The following is a 24,243-nucleotide window of genomic DNA, read 5'->3' on the forward strand; positions in this document are numbered from 1 at the left end:
TCTTATAGCCTCTTAAATGCTACCATTTTGAGGCTTAATGGTCCTAACCAACTCGGTTATTCCTTGTATGAATACCTTTGGCTCTGCTTGTTCCCTTCCTCTGAAACTGTTTGCAGAGAGGGGCCTAAAGTTGCACAGGGAGGAGTCAGACCCTCTATACTAGCAGCAGCACTGTTAGTTTAACTGTGTATGGAGCTGCTCTTTTTCATGTTCCTATCTGCTGAGACCATCAACATACACACAGATTGGGGGTTTTCCGCCTCTTATACCATTTCATACACTGATGGAAACAGTTTGATTCACATGCAAGTCATTTATCTACAATAATTTGATTTGCCTTTCTGTTGTCAGTCTCATTAGGTCTTCTTGCAATTCCAGACAGTCCATCTTCATTTCAATACCTTGAATAAATGTATAACCAACAAATATTAACTCATAGTTCCCTTTTGTGAGCATATCAAACAACCCAGGCCTGGCACAGATTACTAGCACAGACAAAAGAGACTTGCACAATTCCCTCGATGACTTCCCTCCACAGAGGAAACTGATCGTGTACTTCCATCTGTAGTTTTCTAACATTTAGCCAATAACATAATGTAGACTAGGACTTTACCTCTTGTCCCCTGGTCACATAGTTCCCATAAAAATCTTAATGGCAAGATTGTTTGAAAACCAGTGAGGCAGTATCACCAGCATCACATTCTAGCTGACTTCAGCAAAATGCTCCTAGAAGTTTGTTAGGCAGAACTTCCCTTTGAGAAGCCAGGCTGACTGTTCAGGTGTCCACTCTGTCCTGTATCACAGTATGAGCTAATTTGCCTGGCAGAGATGTCAGACTTGCCATTTCCTAGTTTTCCCCTCAGTCCTCATCCCTTTTACACACAATTAAAGTAATATTTACCTCCCTTTCAGTCTTCAGATGCCAGTTAATGAATGTCAATTGATGGCTAATTTCTTGACTATGACTTGTATGTTAGATTTAATTTAATATTAATTACACATAAAATTTCAGATGTCTGAATCATTCTAAAGTTAACACTTTTCAGGATAAAGAGAAGACTTATACAAGCGCTGTATTTCATGAAGGATTCAATTTTACCCAGGAGCATGATTTAATTGTGAATTCAGAAGGTAAGAATACAACTGAGGTAGTAGAGTCACCATCACTGGAGGTGTTTAAAGAAAGACTGGATGAGGCACTTAGTGCCATGGTTTAGTTGATTAAATGGTGTTGGGTGATAAGTTGGACTTGATGATCTTGAGGGTCTTTTCCAAACTGGTTAATTCTGTATTCTGTAAGAATAAACACAGAGATGCAGTAAGAGACCTTGCTGCAGTCTGGAGCAAGGCATGTAGGTGTTAGGGATGTGGTTTAGTGGTAATAGTTTACCAGTAGTAGCGGGATTATGAGCTAAATGCAAGCAGCTAGACATGATCTCAAAGGGGTCTTCCAACCTCACCATTTCTGTAGAATTCTGTTCAATGCAGAATCTCGGGCAAACCCAGTGTTAATACTACTAGATCCCCCCCACCACCCTCTTTCATCTTCCCCAAGCAGCTCCTGCTCCCTCCCATCCACCATCCTCTCTAAACAACTCCTGCTTCACCACCACCATTTTTGCACCCATCCTAGAGCCTGGGGCAAGACCCTCAGCCACCCAAGATATAACACAGAGGAGCTCAGCCCCAGCAAGGAGGCCCATCCAGCACCAGTGGCTGCTATTGGAGGAGGCATAAACATACTTCCTACCTAGCCGGGGGGCCACCAGGCCCCCCGGCCTTTGTTGACACCACCACCATCACCCAGTGTACACCATGAGGACTCACCAGTGATAAGAGGAGAATCCCCCCCCAGCCCAGATGGGCTCAGCTTGGGTCTTCTGCCTTTCCTGGGGAGGATTAAAAAGGGGAGTGCGTGAGGAGGGCAAAGTGGCCACACCTGGGCTGGGAGGCAACTCCAACAAAGCACAGGTGCTCTGGGATTTGAGGGGAACACGGGGGTAAATTGGGATGGGTGGGGTGGAAAAGGGGCAGATATGGTGGGAAAGGGGAGGTGGTGGTGATAATGATGAAAGGAGGGAATTGAAAAATAACTTTATTTTCCACAAATCTTCCATAATACACAACTGCAGTTCATGGTTTGCTTTGCCTCCATGCAAAAAGAACAAACCCATCAATATTTCATAAAATAAAGCACAATGGTGGCTAGTACAATGAAACCTTTCCATAAGTATCATTTTGCTTGGCAGGAAAATCTGTGCTTTTCAGATCAAAATAACAAGTTTTAGCAACAACCACCCAAAAAAAAAAGTTCTCCAGGAGTGAATTTTCTCCCTGGATACCAGCAGAAAACACCAGGATGATTGAGGGACGGAAGCATGTGCTCTGTGAGGAGAGGCTGAGAGCCCTGGGACTTTTTAGTCTGGGGAAGAGAAGATTGAGAGGGCATTTAATAAGTGTTTATAAATACCTGAGGGATGGGGGTCAAGAAGGAGGGCACAGACTCTGATCAGTTGCACCCTGTGACAAGACAGCACAGCAGCAACTACAGCACAGGAGGCTCCACCTCAACATGAGGAGGATCTTCTTCACTGTGAGGGTCACAGAGCACTGCAACAGGCTGCCCAAGGAGGTTGTGGAGTCTCCTTCTCTGGAGACTTTCAAGACCTATCTGGATGTGTTCCTGTGTGACCTGTGCTGGATTCTGTGGTCCTATGGGGGTTGGACTTGAAGATCTCTGGAGGTCCCTTCCAACCCCTAACATCCTGTGATCCTGTGATCTGGCTTATTTGCCTAGACACACATATTGTTAGGCATTCAATTTACATACAGCAGGACTTTGCTTGCACAGATGCTTCAGTGCATGAGCTAACACATTAATTTACTGAAAAATCCATCCTGATCTATTTCATTGTTAAGAACATAGTGTTTCATGCATAGTGTTTTGTGCATAATTTATTTTGTACTTGCTTTTTATTTAAGTCTCTTATCCCCATTTCTCCTTTCTTGAAAAAAAAAAAATCTGTATTTGGAACTGTTCTGTCAATGATATGTTGAAGTCTTGAAAGTAAAACTGACTTGCTCCCACTGAGATCAGTGAAATATTTGCGAAGTAAGTGTTTGAGAACAGCAAGAAGAAAGAAAAGGCCCCTTCTGTAAGCTGAAGTATAGACCAGTTACCAAAAATGAACATGAAGGAACCAGATCTATCTGCCCAGGTGTCGGCAAGTTTTAGGAGTTGAACACTTGCATAAGTTCCTTCATTAAAAACAAAGAACCAAGCTTCGTGAAGCAGATTTCCATGTCTGCTTTACACACATCCTAGACAAGCAAGTGAAGGGGAGTATGTGGAATATTGTGAAATAACTCTGGAATTCTGGATACAAGTGAGTTTATTCTTCATGTTCTCTGTGCACACGACAACAAGCTGTTTGCCTCTCAGGCATGTCACCTCTGAGGTTTGTGGCATACATTGCTCACAGCACTTACTTTCATTTTATTCATGAAATCCATTTCATGATAGCAGGAGTACATTCTCTGGGGGATAGTCATGTTTCTGGAGGCTGGGTCAGAGGGCTTTGAAATGTCACCTGAGGCATCCTCTCTGTGTTCAGCCACAGGCTGCAGTTAGGTCACATTGTCCAAAGAGGAATTGCCGGGTGATTGCATCACTCAAAGCAAATTTATCCTGGATGTAACTACATAGCTACCAACCAAGTTGAACTAAGACAAAGTCTGGCTCTGTATTTCCATGAGTTTGGCCAGGTAACATTATTTTCTCACAGTTTGATTAATTTTAAATTTTCTTTCCAAGTGAGTACACAGTTAATTAAGTTGTGACAGGTTCTTCTGTGGCCTCCATTGGGCCTTCTGTGGGCTGATGGAGAGGAAGCAGCTGTGACACTAAATACCTACCTTGGACACAACCAGTACGAAGGCACATCCAGGACAATTAAACATTCTCACTAGATTCACTCAGCAGAAAGGCAGACATTTACATGAGATGCAGGCACTTATTTGGCCCTACTTTGTCCCAAACAGGCAGCTAAAGGAAGGATGTAATGGCAAGCATCGAGAAAATACGTGGTGATGGCATCTTGTGCAAATGCCTCTGTCCCTTGTCAGAGCTCATTTAGCTGCTATAGCCTAACCATTTCTGACTCTATTCTATTCTATTCTATTCTATTCTATTCTATTCTATTCTATTCTATTCTATTCTATTCTATTCTATTCCATTCCATTCCATTCCATTCCATTCCATTCCATTCCATTCCAATCAAATGCTCACAGGCATAGACACCTGTGAGAGACTAAATCTTGTGTCTCTTGATGTGACTCAACAAAGATAAAATCACCTTTACTGCTTGCCCAGACAATAGCTGATGTGTATTGGGCAGACACCACTGGAACGACTCTTTGGAAGGTGCATAGCTAAAGCTTGCTCACCAGACTGCAGCTGCCCTGGAAATAATAATGGGCAGAGGCCACTGCTATCGATACTCTCTGGATTATACATACCTACAAACCGTATAAAAGATGTGAGGAACTACTGGCTCAGGAGAAGGAAAACACAGAAGGGAAAGACCAGGCAACGCTGCTGAGAAGGAAAACACTAGAGAAGGAAAAGACCGGGGCAATGCTGCTCTGAAGAAAAATGCAGAGAATACCAGGAGCCTGGAAGAAGCAGACCAAGAGGAACCCTCTCCCCATGTCCTAAATTCTGCCTGCTACAACTCATGGAGCTGAAGAGGCTGCTCAGAGGACAGCACAGCCAACAAGTATGATCCCTCCCCTATAGCCAAAGCTGCAGTACCCTTCCTCCACAGACCCAAACTGTCTTGGGGGGTGAAGGGTGTGGTAATATAATTCCTTTCCTCTTCTCTCTCTCTCACTATTTTCTCTCTCTCCTTCTGATCCATCCACTTTATTCTGTTAATAAATAGCCTCACTGTTGATATTTTGGCCTCGTTTGTGCCTCTAATTTAATAACATGGGAATATTCAAAAGAACTGAGTCTCTTTCCCTCTCTGGACTGAGACAACACCTAAGTAGTTTAATTGCAGAAACAATTCAGAGTTTCAAAAGGTTTGGGCCCTATTTACTTTCTTCCTCCTTAGGAGTCACTTGCAAATGTCAGTCTTCCAAAGCTCCAGTCAGGATCTTGAGCCAAGTGCCAGACCAGTATGTGCATGCACACATAAAAGAGATCACATCATTTAGGAATAGGAGCAAACTGAAACGTAATTAACACAATGCTCTGCTTCAGCAGAGCAACCTGAATTAGTCTACTGAGGGAACTAATAGGCACACTAAGACAACAGGGCTTCCAAAGAGCCTATGAAATAGATCAAAGAAACACAGCAATGGACTCAAATTTCTGATTAGAGAAGAAAGTATGAATGAAATACAGGTTTCCTCCACATCTTGCTCAACTTTCACATGCCCTTTCACAGGGGGTTTTCTACATGCAGGAACATTTCAGACACATCTAGAACTTGTTTAACCCCAAAGTTGGCAAGTTAGCTAAAGTCAGTTTAGGCAGAGGGCAGCCAGTTTCTGAGGCAGTCAGTCATGTACTGTAGAAATGCCAGTGAGTTAGGAGATCAGCCATGTGGAAAAGCCAGAGCAGCTCATCAAAGGATACTCACTGGGAACACTCAGCAGTCAATCCTAATGCTGAAATCCAGGCTCAAGTTTCAGTTTCAAGTAAACTCAAAGTTCACAAGCGAGGATATTTTCTCACAGGTAGTGGTAAGCCTTTTTATTCTGCTTTCGTGCTCCTGGGTCAATTCTTTGCCTCAGATAATTAAATCCAGTGTGGTGTTGAGGGGCTGTACAATAGGGCACATCCTGAAAAAACACCTCAGGACCTCTCATGGGCACCAGAGTCCCTCTCTCCCCCAAGACTCCTACCTGCATCCAATTCAAAGCTCCAGAACTGCAACCCTACTTTGGGTATTTCTGTAGTTTGGACTCTCCTGGCATGGAACCTCTTTGCCTCTAGAGCTGCCAGCCCTCCTTTGACAGGGTGGGGACACAGGGAAGCCCCAACCCTACAGCTGTCTCACCCATGGGTAAACACTGTGTATGTTTTCTTAGGAACTAAATCCATTTCCAGTTTCAAAGGTAAACACAGGAACATTGTTTCAATTGACTCTGGTGGATGCTGGCCTTGTTTTTAGGGCTGGACTCTTTCCTTAAATAAAAGCACATAATAATCAGTATCTTTCAGGTGCTTCAAGCACCAGGACTTGGTCCTTTGCATGTCCCTGAACCCACTTTCCTACAGCTCCTTTCACACAAATACAAACAAAACCTCAAAACTTATCAGCTGCTCACCCATAACCCTCCCTGGCTGTAAAACTCTGACTTCCCACCACTATGAAAATGAGTGGGTGAAGTTCAGTTCCCCTCCTCACCTTTATTCATTAAATCATGTTTGCTATTACTCCTGATAAGGAAAAACCCCACACCTTTCCAAGCAGAAAAGGAAACCAGCGCTCTGTTTTTCTGACAGATTTTGCCAGTCTCAGGTTTAAACCAGACCCAAATGGCCATGCTTATTATTCTCCTGTGGGCAATGAGGAAGCAATTTCTCAAGCTAGAGATGTAAACTGGAGTGATTCATTGTGCTTTACATACCTTGTGTGCTTTTCTTAGCCAATTTAGGTAAATATGGTATTGGAAATCGGGTGCTGTATGAACAATTTCTAACAATTACTGCTAAGAGCCCCATCACTTTCAGCTTCATTTAATATTCTCTGTAATTATTCTAGTCATAAAGAAAGTAATTTGGTATTCATGTGGGTGTCACATTCCTTTCCACAAAAACCTCAGCAATAATTAATGCTCCATTAACACCTTGTTAGTATTTATTCATTTAGCATTAAAACTGAGGAGGTTGTTTTAGAGAGGAAAGAATCGAGATATATTGCAGAATATTGTCTGTGTGTGTGACCACACTGTCCCTGCAAAAACCACAGGACACTGATGTAGTGACAAACACAGGTGAATCTGTAGCCTTAGCTACATTCTCCTCCTTGCCTGCTGCTGTGCTATAAATAGCTCTAGCTCAAATAGTGACATACATAAGACACTTGAAGAAAACACCAGACGAAAATCAGGAGATAATTTCTGTCAAGCCTTTTGGTGGAAAGACTAAAGACCCAGGAAAGTTTCACTCTGTTCCCATTTCTAACATACTTCCAGATGTCTGTGAACAAGGCATGTGGAGTAAGTCCTCATCCTGTCAGAAAGTCTGGCTCTTAGCTCATAAGAAGACTCGGGATACCTTTTGATTTAATGTTTTTTTAGGGCCTGAGACCCAACACAAAATATTTTGTTAAAGAAAAATAAATTTATTTTTTCTTTTTGACCCATCTAGAAAAAAAAATATTTTACTTTTCACTTTGGCTGCTGGAACAAATCAGCCACTGTCTGGGCCCAAACTTCAGTACTGCCTTTTAATCAAACATCTCAGGGTGTCCTCCAGACCCCACTTAATTGTCCAAGTCTGAATTTCCCAGGATGACAGAAAAGAAAATCAGTGGCTGCTGCCAGACAAACTCCCAATGAGAGCCTGCGGTATATCTGGGACTTAGGTCTCCCACATTCCACCCTTGTGTTTCACCAGTGAGCTCATCCCTCCTTCCCTGTTGTCTTGAAACCAAGGGCTGTATTCAGAGCAGTTTCTCTCTGTTTCCCTACCTCTCTATCTGTGGTAATTGATTTTCCAGCTATTACTGTCATCAACAACTCAACTAACAAGAGTCATCAAGGCAAATGGCAATCCCCCCTATGGCTGTGTTTAATAAGGGCTGGAGTTCCCCAGATGGGTCTGGATTGGACATAGCTTTCTCACACCACAACTTGGAAGAGCTTTATCTTTATTCCAAAACAATAGGGAGCTCTTCATGCTGCATGACCCCAGTCCTCAATTAAGCTATCCCACAGCTGTTACTGACTTCTAAAAGTGGATCAGTCAGAATTGTGGCCTTTGTGCTGAGATTTGTTGCCACCAAAGAAAAGAAAACCTGCCAGTGCCTGATGAGACAGTTAGACTTTCATTTGACACTCTCTTCCATCCCACACACGTGTATATATATATGTACATACACGTAGGATATGTTGCTAATAATGCCTTGTCACTCATTGCAAGGCCTTCATTGTATTAGCCAGAACCATACGGTTTTCATGCACGCTGAATAGTCATATACTTATGATGCTTCCTTGCTTTATGTAGAACAGGATGTGTTACCTCCTTTTTTGCCTACATTTTGTCTTTCTTCCTCTCCATGCCATGAATTACAGCTTCTCTAAAAGAAGCAAAGAAGCAGCCCGAATAAAAGGGATGATTCTCACACCGCCACTGAGGTAAGCTGCTCCTCCTTCAACTGCAAGGGCATTCTGAAAGAGCTTACCTCATGCAGTGCTCTATCAGAAGTGGAGCACAGCACATAACTTCTGCAGCTTAGCCAGGGTAGCTAGGGAGACAGGCCACATAGTTCATCTTTTCCCACCAAGAGGATCCTACATGCTGCTTTTCCTTCCATCCCAAGTATTGCAATGAGGTTACTACTATAAAAAGATCTGAGTGTGGCAAGGTGCATACAAATTGCAAATAAGAAATTAATGGTCACATCCTCCAGTACTCCATGGAGACTAAAGGGCCATTAGCTTCATTAAAGCAAGGAAAATCATTCTTTTGTGCTCCTATTTTCTTCTTTACTGAAGTGAGTCTTCATGAGCACAAACACATGATGGTGCCTTGGAAACCTTGCTTTGAATTATAGCTTCTCATTACAAGGAAGAAGCTTCAGCTTCAGTTTCAGCTTTCCTTACAAAGCATTTTGCTGCTTTTCCTCACAAAGCACTTTGCTGCCTTTCCTCACAAAAGCCCTCTTACTTGCTTCCCCCCCCCCCCCCCTTTTTTTTTTTCCATCTTGAATCTATATAAGCAGAGGTGACAGTCCAAGGAATCTGTGCCTGAACTGCTGACCTCCAGGTTTGGCCTCCATGTTCACTCCTCAGGGCTGCAAAGAGCTGTATAATTCTCTACTCAGTAATTCCTTCCCCTCAGTTTCTATCTGCAGAAGAGAGTGCTTCCATCTTAAGGCTTCCTTCTTTCCTCACAGGAAAGTTCCACTTTTTCTAGAGGCATGGGGAACTTAGTTTAAAGACTGCCTTTTTGTGTGTCAATTAACCCTCTGAAAACAGCAGGTTGGATTTTCTCCTCAGTCACTTGCTTGTAGTAAAATCAAAGCTACTTCACTTAATTATATGGACCTGTTTTTCACTGATACCATAGGGTGGTTCTCAGTCTGTATCAGTGTAATAGAGATTAAAAGCAGACAGTTTGACACTCATGCATTGGTTCATGGAAAGGTCAGGACAGTTATCCTTCTGCTTTGATGTCAAACTCTGAGGATACACATGAGTTATCCCAGTTTGGGTTTGGATTTGGACCTGAATCTGAATTTTCTCTCAGAAAGTTAAGATTCAGACCTAGGTGAGGTTCTACCATGACAGATCAGTTGTAAGGAAGAAACTGCAAAATGTGGAGGAAGTTTTACAGTTAAATGCATAGATTTTGTGATGTTGTAAGACTACTGAACACCTGATTGGTGAATATTTCATAATCATTTACTTCCTATGAAGTTTGTTTCATTTCTGTAAAACTGCAGCAAATACAGATCCTTTGGGGCTCTGTTTTCTTTGCTTAAGAGCCTTATAATGGATTTTGCAAACTGTTCTGTTCCTGAATCCGCAAGGATTGAAGCACCTATTGGACTGAATTTTTTTCCAAGAAAAAAGTCAACTTTGCTCACATTTTAGAATAGAATAAACCAGGTTGGAAGAGACCTTCAAGATCATCGCGTCCAACCTATCATCCAATACCACCTATCAACTAACCCATGTAACCAAGCACCCTGTCAAGTCTCCTCCTGAACCCCACCCCCTCAAAAAAACCCCACAACAAAACCAACAACAAAACAAACAAAACCAAACCAACCAACAACCACAAATCCAAACACCCAGAAGTCCAACCAACCGAAAAAACAACTCTGAGAGTTACCTAGCCTACTTGAAAGCCAGGAATAAACACCACTGTGTCATTAGCCTGATTTCCCCCATACTCTTCCTAAGGAATTAGTCCATTTGTAGAAGTCAGTGCACAGTGGCTATACTTTTCTCAACAAAGCTTCCTACCTGTGAAAAAAAGCGGCCAGGAGGGACAGCATTTGAGTGTCAGTAAGCCAGCACACAGATGCTTTGAGTAAGGAGTCATGATTTGAAAGACAAAAGTGATCACTGCTAGGGGCATGTTGCTAATCTCAAAAAAGAAAAAAAAAAAGGAAGAAGGAAAAACTCCTGAACCATTTAAATGGAGCTCGGGATCTTGAGATACTCTACTCATGGAGACTTTAGTTACCTAGATATCTGCTAAATCAAAATAATTATTTTATTCCAGATAGGGCTACTTTATGACATGGAAACAATGGGCATTAAGTCAAAAAAAAAGTGGAACTATTCTAGATGAAGTGATACAGAGGGAGGAAATAACTACAATCTTGAAGACAGTGGGAGAGTTTGTAATACTGACCCAAGCTCCCTTGAATTTGGCTTATCTAAACTAGTAGACAGTTCTGGGAGGGCACAACCACACAAAGAGGTTAGAGAATGAAAACACGCATAGATGAGAGGCCAAACAAGAAAATCATGTCATTCATTCTTTGTGTTTATGATTCATTCAACTTACCTCATAAAGTGTCCTTGAGGAAATCACAGCCTTTTAAAACTCAGTTTGCTATGTGAGACCAGTTGTTAAATAATTTGAGCAACTAAAGCAGACCAACATTCATGAAACACTGAATGAAAGTCGCTGAAATAAACTGGTACTCAAAGTAATGTCACTGGACACATCACTCAGATTGTGCATTGCTGTTCACGAGAAGCCACAGAAGCAGTATTTAAACCCATATTAGCAGAGATTTAATTTTGTGTGTGTGTCTCAAAATACTATGTAAGAGTTGCACTTCTTGGATCTTTTCTTTCTTCCCTCCCACCCCCTGCTATTAACTAGTTTCACTTTGGCATATTTACAGACAAGTGTCTCAAAGGAGCTCTAAACTTAGATCTTTCCCTAAATATAGGCATAGCCTCAGTGGCACACAGGAGAGAGCTGCAAGTTCTGTCTGATATGCAGCATCTTTCTAGGTAATTGCCAAGCATGATGTTGGATGAACAACAAGAAGGCTTTCTCTCAGTTCTGCTGCAGTGTAAACAGGAGTGGCCAAATCCAAGGTAGGGTTCCTCCACAAGGACTTTAGGCATAGAAAGCTAAGTATCTTGCTTAGTGAAAAGAGAGAGGTAAAGCCAACTTCAGGGTGAATCAGAACAAAAGTCCAAAATAAGCTTAAGAGACACTAACCTCAAACTGCGGTCTAATGGCAAAGGACCTGCGTACTATAATTGTGCAGAGGAGAACTGAAGATGTCGGACACTCTGTAGAAGGCAAAAGAATGAGTAGAGCAAAATAATATATTGTAAATGTTTGAGAAAAATAAGTCCAGGCTTTACAGATACTGGCAATACAAAAGTGCCTGAAGAAGCAGGTGAAGGATAACATTTTATGAGAATAAAACCTGGCTGAAACAGTAAGCTGCTTCTTTAAAGGTTCATGGAGTATGATCACAGAGACTTTGTCAGATGTGTGACTGAGAAATCTCTCTCAAAGATGCTGAATCCTCTTTTGAACCCATCCCAAAGGTTGTATGTTTTATTTGTACTTCTGGTCCATTAGGCTCCTACTGTGAAACCTTCGCTCTTTGGAGAACTTGGCTAATACTTAACCTCACTGAGGCAAGCAGAGCCATCAAGTCATGGAAGGAGAATTAGGCATATAACAATGATTAACTTCACTACAAAGAGTACAGTTCAATTATTTCTGTTAATTAGATACCCTCTTCATGCATAATAAATCCTCACTTGTGAGGAAAGGAGCTGAAGGCCATGAGCTGACAAACACCATCAGGTGAGTGTGTCTGGTTAGCTGCCTTGAAGCCACAAGGCAAATCACTTGTGGAAATGTCACTGAACTCATACAGAAATGAAAGGCACAAATGCATTGCCAAATGTTGAGCTTCATATATTCTTCATACAGAATCTCAGAGGAGTGTTCAAGGTGCTAGTAAAAGTCTGCTGCTTAACAAAATGCTCTTCTAAAAAAAATGTGGCAGGCTATATTAACACCTCTGGGCATATCTGGTATAGCCTCCTCAGAGAAGGGCACAACAATGGGTGGTCTTGGGCATAGCTTTCCCTGTGCCTGACTTTGAAGCTTTTATATTTATTTATAATGTTCTTTATGTATTTATTCAAAAAATCTAATGACATTTAAATGAAAAATCTCATGCTGATTAAAAGCAGGTAGGGGAATAGCTGGGAAAATGAAATGCACCATACATAATCAGATCCAGATGACATGCAGCCCAGGGTTTTGAGGGAATGAAGTAAACTAATATAATGAACCTCTGGTAATTAGATTTGAACAGCCATGGTAAAGGGAGAGGAGGCAGGGAATGCAAACATGGTACAGATCTTAAAAGGAGGAATAAACAAGACAGAAAAAAATAGTTATCCTAACAGAGGCTAATAAAAAGCCCACGTCACTGATTAACCTCCAGATGGAAAGACTCGAGTGTTTCTCCAGCTTTCTCTTTCAAGCTTCCCATTATCTTTCCATTTGCCACTTCCCCAGTTGTGCTCTTTTTTCTTTCCCTTCCTCTCCATCATTTGCATCACACATTCTGCTTTTGCCCACATCTCCTGTTTTACTCTCTCTGTGATCTCTTGATTTTTTCAGGATGAAGAGCCCTTCCCAGACCATTCTTGTTTCTCTTCCAATGTACAATCTCTCTGTCCTGCCTGTGCAGTTACCAAAGCACTAGAGCTCCACGTTGTCCCTTTGTTCAATGGCACCAGGCTAAACTTCTAACCCGCGCTAAGTACTTAAAGATGTGCGTTTCTTTAACATGTAAGCAGTCCCGCAAAAATCGGTGAAGTTAACTGGAGTGTTAAGAACCACAGGTTTATGTGCCTGCCCAGAGCTGAAGCTCAAGCATTAATTCCATCTCATTCCCAAGATGACTCTATCCCAGCAGTTGCTCTAGTATTCAGGCCCATCTCCTGGCTTGCACACAAGCCCAGGCTTCTCTTGTGCCTGTCCTAGCAGGCATCCAGATGCAGCCAGTCTGATTTGTCACCTCTACAAGTGCTTGTACTGGAGAGGAGAAGCCTGGCTTTGCTTTGACCTCCTGTAGGTGCTTTGGCCTCTGCACAGTACCATGACTTGGCAGTGCTGGTCACCCCAGGGTTGGTGGGCAGAGGGCATTGGTGGCTCTTGGCTGATCTCCATCCTGAGATGACTGTGTAAAAGGGCTTTTGTGCAGCTCCCTTGGCTGACAATAGTCCCTTAAAGGTGCCCTACATCCTTGAGGTTAGGAGCCATGGTCAGGCTGCATGACTAAGTGAACCCCACTCTGCTGTGTCCTGGGTGCCCATGCAATGGCAGGTTACAGGGGAACAAATGAGTTACAGTTTACTGAGACATTTGGCGGGTTTAAGGGCTTGATACACTGCACATCAAGCCTTCATGGACCTTGCTGAGGAGGTCTTTGTATGAATTCCTCACATTGCATTAGAATTAGAGAAGAAGCCCACCCGGACAAAATCTTGCCCCTTGCATACTTCCAGTCAAATCCCTTATTCCCCCAGTTCCCAGACATTGCAGAATTCTGTATGCAAAGGAACTGAAGAAAGATGATTGTACTTTTCCTTTTTGCTTTGTTTTGTTTTGGTTTTGTGGTTAATGAATTCTTTTCAATTAATCCAAGAATCAGCATCACTATTTGAATTGTACATTTTATGCTGAATACAAAACTTTTAATGTCTTTCCAATGGAAAGTTATATAGAGTGTTAGCAGAGGTGTCTGTTAGGCAACAATTCCACTGGAGAAGCAGAAAGTGAGTTTAGATGGTGATAAAATGCCTTACTTTTTTCCCTCTCTTGATGTCTTCACTAAAGAGAGGAAGCTCCTCTTGGGATCTATTATTTGGATTATAATCTGAACTACTTTCTGTCAGAATACTGACTTTCTGGACCAGAGACATCAGGCTAGCACTGAAAAAATTAATTCCCTTTGGGAGATTTAACACAACCCCTTCTTCACTCCTAAGCCAGTAAATTTATCAATCTAAAGCAGAAAACCCCCAAACCAAGGAGCAGAAAAACAACTCTTCGCAACATGGTTCATTACTGATGGGTCAAATTGATTTGCTGGATCAGAAATATTTCCCTCCCTGGGAGATGTTGATTGCGGTAGCAAGCTTGCAATTTGCATATCACACAGCACAGCTCAGTTAGTTGGGTTTGAGGCAATCAAACGTTAAAAGGCAATTTGGAGAAAATTACGTATAACTTCAACTGTTGTTCATAAAGGATGGAGTAGTGGCATATGTTTCTCATAACCTTTGAAGCGTTACACATGTTGCAGAACAGTACTGTTTCTTTAGAAGTAAACCATACAATCTCTGGATTTTTAAAAATTAAACATGGTACATTTAATTTAGGGTATTATTATTATTTCGAAAAAGACAATGCTAACCTTTTTCAACCTGCTGGGCAGTGTAAGTTACTGTTGGCAAAGTCACTTTTGTTGTCTTTGTCTGATCCAGGAGCGTATTTCATGAATTACCTTATAATTTTAAGTAGTGACTAGACCTTTGTGTTCTAGATAAGATCACAAAAACAATTTACCCAAGGCATTTGCCAAACAAAAGGAAAAATTGCCCACTCTTCCCATCAAACGCAATTACCATTCACCACATCTAAATAAAGTGCTTGTTGCATTTTTACTGGAGAATCAAAAGCTGCTATGAATTGGTTTATTTGTCCATTAGCAGAAATCTGGTGCAGGGGAAAAGAGAGGAAATGGGTTTTACAATTAACTCTCTGAGTGCTCCAACAGAAAATTGATAGATCTGAAACTATGTTGTGACAGAATTATATATATATATATATATGTATATGTGTGTGTGTGTGTGTGTGTGTGTGTGTGTGTAAAATGATGGAAAGCTGGAAGGCAAGCCTCCTTCCCTCACACTGGAACACACAGGGACTGAGAGTGGGCTGGAGAGTTGACAAAAGGGCAGTGGAACCCAGAGCTGGGCTCCACAAGTTTATTCAATTACGTATTAAATGTTTGGAACAATGTTTCATTTGCCAACAGCTGTATACAATCATTTGTGGTTTTGAGGCCAGGGTAATTGGCATGTTATGAGCTTTTGCTTCAACTTTTGGCATCTGCCTGAAAACCACATGGGAAGAGGGATGGCTGTGCACAGAGCTCAGCCAGGAGCTGGCCCCAGGAAGCAAGATATGGGCAGGTCTAGTGGTTACTGGGCAGCTGATGCCCACCAGCACTCCTAGCAAGCCTTGGTGAGCTGGAGAAGTCCTTGCTAGACTGCATCCTACCAGAGCCAAGATGGTTTCATATGCATAGATATATGCTAAACAAAACTGTTTTCAGGACATCAACTGAAGCTCCTCGCTAATTTGAAGCAGTAAGGGAATTCTACTTTCCATTGTGTGCTTCAGTCTTCAGCGATACAGCACTCAGCAATAAGTCATTGCAGCTTGGAAGCTGCCCCCATCTTTTATACAGTGGCGACATGGCCTTCATCGCCACCCTCTGAGCAATACAGGACACACTCTCTTCATGACGTGTTTCCTTGCAGAGCATCCTAGGATCTCTGCACACCCTACTCCTTGAATCCTCACCCTCAATTCAGCCTTTTGGTTTTTTTCACCACTTTATCATGTCTTTGCTACAGAGTGCGCTTTATGGAAGCAATAGCCATTTACTATGCAGTTGTACAAGACTCAGCTCAGTAAGCCCTACCTAGGTCAAGTCTCTTTGGCACCATTGTAACATAAATAATACATGCTAATAACACTGTGGTGGAGCCTTGCTTCACTGCATGATGAGTATCACTAGACAGTATTATGCTACTCTGTTTATTATCACTTACAGCCATTTACTTACTACTTCCTGTTACAGTGGAGTCAGCCTTGAAAGATTCCTATGGCTCACACTGTTGTAATCAACATCATGTCCAGATTCCTTAAAGAGTTTTTCTGTATCCTGTAGAGAAGCTCCCAACTGATGTCTAATCATTAACTAGAAGAGAGCTGAGATATGCAGTCCTACCCTGCATTTGTGTTCCTGACTTACAATAATGGATTGGTTTTTCCCTGTGGTTCTCAGAACTCTTTACAATGAAAGAGGAACATTGTTGTTGCCATATAAGGGGTGAATAAGCTTAAGCTCAGTGAAGCAGCATGCCTTGCTCACAGTTACACAGCAGAGCAGTAGCAGTCACTGGGATGACACACAAACTTACCAAAAGCTGTGTCATATACAGACCCTGAAGTGAGAACTCAGTGCAGTTAACAACAGAAAGTATAATTTATCCCACATATGTTCAAGAATTGATGCCAGTTGTTTTTGTCAGGCATTCAAGTGCTGTTTGGTTTGGGTGAGCCTGTTGTGAATGCACTAAGCTGCTTGTTAATGGGATGGAGAGATGCAAAATAAAACCTTCAAGCTTCACAATATGCAGACTTTACCCCTTGATCACAGCAGTGGTGTCCTGCTCCTGACAGTTGTGGCTTTGTGGTGGTTCAGGTGGACAACAGATATTCACCTATTTAACTACAGTAGCAGTAAAAGGGGCATCTACTTTGTCTACTTCACAATCAAGCAGGAGTCCTTCAGTTGTATTTGTCTATATGTCTCATCTAATTTCCTCTCAGAAACCTCAAGCAATGGGGCCTCTAGTTTTTTCTTGGGCAAATAATTTATTTCTGCAGTAAGACCCTGCTCCTCTGATGTGGCTTTCCTCCCCCACTCCATGTGGCTAATTTAACTTTTCCCTTCCTACCTATGTTCATTGGTGTGGATGTGATACACCTGCTGAAATGTCACCATTCCCTTTCACAGTCTCACTGTTACACGTGCTCATCTGGGATCCACCTGTGGTGTGTTGGTAATGAACTCCTAATATTCTGGAGAGTAGAAGGATTAAAGGCTGAGACACATGGGATTCCAAACTACTGCATTGAGATGACCCTGTTTATTGGGTGCAGTACTGGGGAAGTCATATCTTGTGATATGCAAGAAATCTTGTGGGATGACCTCATGCTGTTATCTCTAGCAGAGTCCCTATGCATCTTTTGTCTGCCTTTGGTGCCAATTGTTTTAGTGACTGGGTAAAACCTAAATGATTCTGGAGCTTAATATTCAGAGTGCCTGTGCCATGTCCCCCTCTACTCTGCTCTGGTGAGACCCCACTTGGAGTACTGCATCCAGTTCTGGAGCCCTTGTTACAGGAAGGATCTGGACGTGCTGAAGCGTGTCCAGAGAAGGGCCGCAAGGATGATTAGAAGGCTGGTGCACCTGTCCTGTGAGGATAGGCTGAGAGAGTTGGGGCTGTTCAGTCTGGAGAAGAGAAGGCTCAGAGGAGACCTTATTGTGGCCTTCCAGTTTCTTAAGGGGGCCTACAAGAAAGATGGTGAGGGACTTTTTATGGTGTCAGGTAATGATAGGACTAGGAGGAATGGAACAAAAATAGAAATAGAACAAAAATAGATTCAGAAGGGATGTTAGGAAGAAGTTTTTCACCATGAGGGTGGTGAGACACTGGAACAGGTTGCCCAGGGAAGTCATAGACACCTCATCCCTGGAGGTTTTTAAGGCCAGGCTGGATGTGGCTCTGAGAAACCTGATCTAGTGTGAGGTGTCCCTGCCCATGGCAAGGGGGTTGGAACTAGATGATTTTTGAGGTCCTTTCCAACGCTAACAATTCTATGATTCTGTGTGGACCAAAGTAAACATGAGTATTGATCCATGTGGATCTTCTGTCCTTAATGGTCTCTAAGCAGCTCAGGTAAGGAAGCTAGCTGATTTTCTTCATCATTTTTATAGTGCACATGGGTCTGGTGCTATCTACAGAATCATTGAGATGGTACCTGCAAAAGTATAATTTTTAGTGAATCTGTGTGAACAGAAACTGGCTTTGATTTTCAAAGCTATTGTATCACAGTATCACACAGTATCACAGTATCACTTAGGTTGGAAAGGACCTCGGGGATCATCGAGTCCAACCTATCAACACAGACCCCATGACTAGACCATGGCACCAAGTGCCACGTCCAATCTCCCCTTGAACGCCTCCAGGGTCGATGACTCAACCACCTCCCTGGGCAACCGCTTCCAATGCCGAATGACTCGCTCGGTGAAGAACTTCCTCCTCACCTCAAGTCTGAACCTCCCCTGGCGCAGCTTGAGACTGTGTCCCCTTGTTCTGGTGCTGGTTGCCTGGGAGAAGAGGCCAACCCCCTCCTGGCTACAACCACCCTTCAGGTAGTTGTAGAGGGCAATGAGGTCACCCCTGAGCCTCCTCTTCTCCAGGCTAAACAATCCCAGCTCCCTCAGCCTCTCCTCATAGGGCTTGTGTTCAAGGCCTCTCCCCAGCCTTGTTGCCCTTCTCTGGACACGCTCAAGTGTTTCGATGTCCTTCTTAAACTGAGGGGCCCAGAACTGGACACAGTACTCAAGGTGCGGCCTAACCAGAGCAGAGTACAGGGGCACTATGACCTCCCTGCTCCTGCTGGCCACACTATTCCTAATGCAGGCCAGGATGCTATTGGCCCTCCTGGCCACCTGGGCACACTGCTGGCTCATATTCAGGTGGCTGTCGATCAGCACACCCAGGTCCCTCTCTGTTTGGGAGCTCTCCAGCCACTCCGACCCCAGCCTGTAGCTCTGCATGGGATTGCCGTAGCCAAAGTGCAGCACTCGGCACTTGGACTTGTTGAATGCCATCCCATTGGACTCTGCCCATCTGTCCAGTCGGTCGAGGTCCCTCTGCAGAGCCTTTCTACCCTCTAACTGACTAACATCTGCCCCTAACTTTGTGTCATCTGCAAACTCGCTGATGACTGACTCTACCCCTTCATCCAGATCATCAACGAATATGTTGAAGAGGAAGTACATAGAGATATGTGGACTGTGAGCTGAGATTTTGTCATCATACTTTCTGCTGAAGCATGTCTCTGAAGGCCGTGCTGATTTCTGTGAAAGAGCTATGCAGTCATGTTTGCAAAGCTGCTGACCATGAATGAGACAGAAAGGGCCACACCAGTCACTTTGTTCCCATAGGGTTAAGATACTGCTGTCCACAGTGAGATGAAACCTTGTCAAGAAAAAGGAAAAATTAACAAGGAGTTTTTTCTTTGTGTATCTCTTAGGCAGCCTGAGTTTTCTGCTGCTCAAAAGAGAACCCCAAATACATCTCATATCCTCCAAAGAAGGAAATCTGTTTAAAAAATGAAAAGCACTGGGCATATATCTCCTCTGAAAATCAATTAGATTTCTGTGTCCCAATCTCTTTCTCATTTTGAGACTCTCATCCCACACATAGTACTTAGCTATGCTTTGTGTGACTGGTTTCTCCCTCTTTGCAAAATCACTCCCTGCTTTTGATATTCATCAACATTCGTCTGCAGCTTTGTTTAGTCCTCTGACAGAACTCTGGAAAAAGCCCAGTTTGAAGCCTTTGCTTAGGGCTGAATTAACAAGGTCACTATGTGCCAGAATGGAGGTACATTGTCATGCAGTGACAAGAGGTGACCAGCTTACCTAGGCGTGGTATGAAGAAAAGGTACAGCACTCGGCTGTACTCACCCTCAAAGGTGCTAATCTCACGTGCTTGCTCTTGCCTGGAGAAAGCAGCACTGTGACTCCCAACACTGGGAGTCACATTTTACCTCTGACATCCCCGTGGAAATACCTTTACTTACAAGCTGGAAAGGAGAAAAAGGACAAGAGAATCACCTCAGCTGTTAGAGTTCAGGTCTTCAGCAAGCCATCTAATGTTTTCCTTGGGTATGAGATGGTTAAAAAGGAAAAGAAGATGAAGGAATTAGTAAGCAAGTGACACTGGCTTGGTAAAACCGTCCAGGAGTTGATAATTCGATAGGTTTTTGTGAATTCCATTGGTTTGCATTTACTCATGAGCCACTACTATTCCGCTGTCATTAAGCAACCTCTGGAAAAGCACAATTACAGTGAAAACCAAATCCCACCAGACAACCAGGGTGGTATTGCTAGAAATAAGATCCTAGCAGCCCTGGCTTTTATAATGTCATCTGCTTCCTTATAAAACCAGTGGGATCTGCCTTTTCCCCTCCCTGCACTGAAGAGCTTGTGGAGTTGAGGATATTTGTTATGCCTGAAAGGACATGATGGCTTTGGACTACACAGTCCCTTTTCCTCTTTCCCTCATCCCTCCTAACCCTCCTTGTTTTATCTTGAAACAGTTTGCACTCCTCCAACTGCTTGTAAAGCAGAAGTCTGGCAACAAACATATATGAAGTCTCAAATGGATGAAGTATGAGCTTTAAGAGTGAGAACACAGAGTTCTCCTTGCAGACTTCAGTTACACTGAGATTGCAGGCTGAGTTATGAAGACATTCAGTCTTTGGGCTGTAATTTATTTTTAAGTTGATAAATCTTTAAACTGAATAATTTTCTGGCATCAGAATTGTTAAAATCTAACACAGGACTTCTCCAATTATTCACCACTTCTCACAATACAGGGATGAGGGTCTCCAATGAAAGGATTGGGCTAAAGGAGGTACTGCTTTTGCACAATACTTAGCTAAAACTGTGGAACTCACTGCCAGAGAAAGCTGCAAAGGCAAATGTTTAACCAAGCTCAGCAAGAGAGATGAGCCTAACCTGGCAAAGACTGACCCACAGGCAGTGGTTAAAGAGGACAGTACAAATGGCCAGAAGGGAGAGTCAACACACAGAGAGCCCTAGGAGGGTTGGGAGGTTGGGCCAGGAACTGGAGGAACTGGACTTCCCTTTACTGGAAATATCAGTGACTGGATTTGACAGATGCCTGGATGGCCCAATCTAGATGCTGCTCTCCACAGACCTCCTCAGGAGCAGGAACCCAACCCAGACCCTCAGATTTTGTGAATTCAAGCCTGAAACCAGAAAGTTTGAAGAGAGGATCCTTCCTTTCTCTTACTGCTTTTGGTTTTCCAGGTACCTGCTACTGTTCATTGGCAGAAATTACACGCTGAGCTAATTATGTCCAGCCTGAAACTGTGCATCAGTCTTTTTGTATTCTGAAGCTCTCTTTGATGTAAACCCCCATTTCCCTATACAAGAGGATGACTGTAAACTCAAACTTCATACTTTTTGACATGGCCATGCAGTCAATAGGATAAGCTATGCTCTTCACATGAGTTGTTAGCTGCTGCCCAGTAAAAAAAAAGGAATTAGCAGAAAGCAAATGGGAGTAAGAGGAATGTAAGACCTGTATGTCCTGAACATCACTGCTTCCATCAATAAAGTTGTCTCTTGTACTGTGTGCATGCCTGTACACCACACATTGCTGAGCTAGAGCCGAATGCTTAGAAGATAGTATTACCTGCAAAACCACTACCCACAAAGGACCATCACATATCAGTTTAAAATGATCATGGGTTCACTCAAGTGCCTCATGACTTACACCTGAGACAGTGGCTCTCTCTTCAATGGCAAAACCAATGTGCAAGAAGGGAAAGAAGGCACCCAAGCAGAAGGACAGCTGGTGGGAGTGGATAAGTAATGCACTTCTTGGAAAGAGCCTTTAGCAGAGCGATTCTCAGCCACAAGAAGACAGGCCCTCAACAGGCAGCACTACCCTTGCTCTCTCGATGCCAAGGGAGCCACATTGAGGTACATGAGCTGAAGATGAAGCCTTTTGTTATATGGCCTCTGCTAATTATATAGCTGCTGGAGTAGCTAGTATCCCAAGCTCTGAAACTACTTGAAGCTCTTTGTTCTCACTGGGGCAATGATCTGGAACAGTGACTGGCTGGGCTTGATTCTCAGCCAAATAAAACCTTGCTCTGTGGTGTGCTTCAGGGAATGCCACTACGGCTTATAGCCTTTCATCTCATGACCTGCCTTTTCTGTCAGCTCTGTCTGCACAGCCTGCGTAACTCTGTGTTTGTTCTCAAAACAAGCATGCAAATACACTCCTTTGGTTTGTTGGGGTTTCTCCATTTGTTTTTTTCCATAAGAAAACTGGAGAAGCAGCAGCCTGTGCTAACAGGCCAGTAGGAGCACCCTTAGCTAAGGGAAGCCAGCAACAACAGAGGCATCACTTTCAGTCTTCATCACACCTCTGCAACAGTGAGCAAGATGCCAAACTTAGTGTGGAAAGAGCCAATTGGGATTTACTATATTAGAAAATGCTGCTGTGCCACTGGCACTGGTTGTGATGAAGCCAAGGATCCAGCAGTGAGTTTTCTACAGATCTATCATGGCCTCACTTCACTAAACCTAATACAATTCCTCAACAAGGTGTTGAACTTGGTGTCTGACACAAGTAGCTCCAGTATGAAGCTAGGTGCGGAAGAACACCAGGTTTCTGACTACCTTCTTTACCTTTCTTGGGCTGCTTGGAGGCTAACAGGACTCTCACAGGCTTACCATTCAAATTTTACTTAGACATGATATTAGGTTGAAAAGTTAAGTATTCAAAAGCTAGGAGGCATTACAATTAATGTTGCTTCTGCAGCTGCTGCAGTTTCTGCACAGGCCATTTGCTGTGTGTATGGGAATCCAGGGGCGTGGGGTTTGGGTGTCCTCAATAACCCACTGCTGCTCCCACAGGAACTTAAACACAGGCATCACTACACACTCCCACAGCAAAGTGATCATGCATGTCTGTACGAATGTTTTGGTGGTATCAGCCCCAGACCCTCCTGCCACGCAGCTGCAGGAGCACAACACTAGATGGCCACTAGACCAGTAGAGTGGAGGTGATGATGAATGAAAAATATCTCAGTGGAAGCTAATACTTGTTTCTAGCCCAGAGCAGTCCATTGCCAAGCCTAGAGTGATGGTAGAAGGGTAAGAATGAGAGTGAAGACTAGGGAAGAAGAAGGGCTTATGTTGGCTTTTCTTCAAACAAAATGCTCTTCCAGATTACACCATCAGTAATGCCAGCATGACATTCTCTTGGAGCTTCTCTTAGCCTTTCCAACTCCTTTGCCAGTGTTTTTTTTTTTTTTTTCCCCTTGTTATTTAACATATTAAACAAGGATGGAGGTAGGAGGAGATCTAGTGAAGATACAAAGTCAGAGTGCTGAGTGCCTGAGTGCTGCTCTGGCTAATGGAGTCCTTCCTGCTCAGCACCTCAAAGATGTTAAGCACGTAATTCCAGCCAATTATTTTTCAGTCAGTTACTGATTTGTTTCCTCATTTTTTGAGTGCTTTCAAGTCCTTGCTCCAAACCTCAAGAGCACTTGGACTTCTAGAAGAATATGCCCCAGATTTTGTCAACATAGCCTTTAGTCTCTATTCTTCTCAAATACAGCTAACTCATTAAACCAAAAATTCAGTCTGGGGCAAGCCCCAGGAATGTAAATTTTTGGCCTGCAAGGTGAAGTGTTGGCAACACTCATAAATGCCACAAATGAGGCACCTGGAATGGGAAGCATTTGGCAAGCTTGTAAGAGGCAAAACCAGCCCACAAGACTCAAGAATAGAGCATGTCCCTATAAATAATAAAAATGGAGCAGCTGCTATCTGAAAAAGTCAGAGCATGATGCAAAAATGTCCTCCAGGTGTATTTGTATGTGATTGCAGGAACTGGCCTACAGCTGGAATGGGTGTACAAAACACCACTCTGAGGCTAATCAGACCTTACCTGTTCTTTAACATGTGGGTGGCTGGGCTTCCACAGATAGTGTGGACGACTGTGTCCCTCCAGCACTCCTTCCTCCAGGGAAAGAGGTGCAGAAGTACCTTATCTGGGGTTTCTTATGCTCAGAAGTGAATAAGGCATCTATGTGCCTGTGGATTAGATTAAGAAGATGGGTGATTAAGTTTCTACGTTGCTGCAGTGAGTCCAGTTCTTCTACTTCATCTCTCAGTTGAGGCTATAAAAGTGATGAAAATAAAAGTATTGAATCCAACTTTATTACAGACCTTGGAGAAAATTTGGGTCTAGGTACTAGAACCTGTTGAAGGTGATGTGTTGAAGGTGATGTGCTTTCAACACCTGTGAAAAACAGGCTGTCATTTTACTGCTTCACTGTTGGTTCCTGTGGCT

The 24,243-nt window shown here is 43.1% G+C and overlaps 1 long non-coding RNA gene across 1 annotated transcript in view; it reads right to left on the bottom strand.

Moving 5' to 3' along the window:
- Positions 1 to 629: 629 nt before the first annotated feature.
- Positions 630 to 24,243, bottom strand: part of LOC137445680 (uncharacterized) — a 30,749-nt gene continuing 7,135 nt past the window's right edge. The window contains exons 3-4 of the long non-coding RNA XR_010988455.1: positions 1,828 to 1,889; positions 630 to 1,293 (exon numbers count right to left, since the gene is read on the bottom strand). This is a non-coding gene — a long non-coding RNA (uncharacterized lncRNA). The remainder of the gene's footprint in view (positions 1,294 to 1,827; positions 1,890 to 24,243) is intronic.

This window comes from Melanerpes formicivorus, unplaced genomic scaffold, assembly GCF_026170545.1.
Source record: "Melanerpes formicivorus ecotype bairdi unplaced genomic scaffold, bMelFor1.0.p_v2 SCAF_2, whole genome shotgun sequence".
NCBI classification, from domain to species: domain Eukaryota; kingdom Metazoa; phylum Chordata; class Aves; order Piciformes; family Picidae; genus Melanerpes; species Melanerpes formicivorus.